Here is a 2,269-nt window from a genome sequence, read left to right as displayed (position 1 = left end):
TATTCATGTGTTCCTTACTAATGCTCGTAGTAGCGCTGGGTATTTGATACTGGTTTGGTTGCTCATATTTGTAACTCGAAACATGAGCTATGGAATGAACAAAGATTGGCTAAGGATGAGGTGACGATGCGCGTCGGGAATGGTTTCAAGGTCGATGTGATCGCCGTCGGCACGCTACCTCTACATATACCTTCTTGTTTGGTGCCAGGGTTGAGCATAACATTATATCTGGATCTTGTTTAATGCGAGATGGTTATTCATTTAAGTCAGAGAATAATGGTTGTTCTATTTATATGAGTAACATCTTTTATGGTCATGCACCTTTGACGAATAGTCTATTCTTGTTGAATCTCAATCGTAGTGCTACACATATTCATAATATTGATGCCAAAAGATGCAAAGTTGATAATGATAGTGCAACATACTTGTGGCGCTGCCATTTAGGTCATATTGGTGTAAAGCGCATGAAGAAACTCCATGCGGATGGACATTTGGAATCACTTGATTATGAATCATTTGATACTTGCGAACCATGCCTCATGGGCAAGATGAATAAAACTCCATTCTTCGGAACAATGGAGTGAGCTAATGACTTACTAGAAATAATACATACCGATGTATGCGGTCCGATGAGTATTGAGGCACGTGCCAGGTATCATTATTTTCTAACCTTTATAGATGATTTGAGTAGGTATGGGTATATCTACTTAATGAAACACAAATCTGAAACATTTGAAAAGTTCAAAGAATTTTAGAGTGAAGTAGAGAATCATCGTAACAAGAAAACAAAGTTTCTATGATCTGATCGTGGAGGTGAATATTTGAATTAAGAGTTTGGCCTTCATTTAAAACAATGTGGAATTGTTTCACAACTCACGCCACCTGGAACACCACAGCGTAATGGTGTGTCCGAACGTTGTAACCGAACTTTATTAGATATGGTGCATTTTATGATGTCTCTTACCGATTTGCCTTTATCATTTTGGGGTTATGCATTAGACACAACCGCATTCACGTTAAATAGGGGACCATCTAAATCCGTTGAGATGACACCGTATGAACTATGGTTTGGCAAGAAACCGAAGTTGTCGTTTCTTAAAGTTTGGGGATGCGACGCTTATGTCAAAAGGCTTTAGCCTGATAAGCTCGAACCCAAATCGGAGAAGTGCGTCTTCATAGGATTCCCTAAGGAAACTATTGGGTACACCTTCTACCACAGATCCGAAGGCAAGATCTTTGTTGCCAAGAATGAGTCCTTTCTAGAGAAGGGTTTCTCTCGAAAGAAGTGAGTGGGAGGAAAGTAGAACTTGATGAGGTAATTGTACCTTCTCTTGAATTGGAAAGTAGCACATCAGAGAAAATTGTTCCCGTGATGCCTACACCAACTAGAGAGGAAGCTAATGATGATGATCATGAAACTTCAGATCAAGTTACTATTGAACCCCGTAGGTCGACCAGAACACGTTCCGCACCTACGAACCTAGAAGTTATGTTGTTAGACAACGGTGAACCTACAAACTATGAAGAAGCTATGATGAGCCCAGATTCCAATAAATGGCTTTAGGCCATGAAATCTGAGATAGGATCCACGTATGAGTACAAAGTATGGACTTTGGTGGACTTGCCCGATAATCGGCAAGCCATTGAGAATAAATGGATCTTCAAGAAGAAGATGGACGCTGATGGTAATGTCACTATCTGCAAAGCTCGACTTGTCGCAAAAGGTTTTCGACAAATTTCAAGGGGTTGACTACGATGAGACTTTCTCACTTGTAGAAATGCTTAAGTCTGTCCAAATCATGTTAGCAATTCCCTCATTTTATGATTATGAAATCTGGCAAATGGACATCAAAACTGCATTCCTTACTGGATTTGTTAAAGAAGAGTTGTATATGATGCAAACAGAAGATTTTGTCGATCCTAAAGGTGCTAACAAAGTATGCACGCTCCAGCGATCCATCTATGGACTGGTGAAAGCATCTCAGAGTTGGAATATACACTTTGATGATGTGATCAAAGCATATGGTTTTATACAAACTTATGGTGAAGCCTGTATTTACAAGTGAGTGGGAGCTCTGTAGCATTTCTGATATTATATGTGGATGAATATTACTGATTGGAAATGATATAGAATTTCTAGATAGCATAAAAGGATACTTGAATAAGAATTTTTCAATGAAAGACCTCGGTGAAGCTGCTTATATATTGGGCATCAAGATCTATAGGGATAGATCGAGACGCTTAATAGGACTTTCACAAAGCACATACC

The sequence above is a fragment of the Triticum aestivum genome, chromosome 3B (genome assembly GCF_018294505.1).
Source record: "Triticum aestivum cultivar Chinese Spring chromosome 3B, IWGSC CS RefSeq v2.1, whole genome shotgun sequence".
Classification (NCBI taxonomy): Eukaryota; Viridiplantae; Streptophyta; class Magnoliopsida; order Poales; family Poaceae; genus Triticum; species Triticum aestivum.
Note: the sequence above shows the minus strand (reverse complement) of the source record.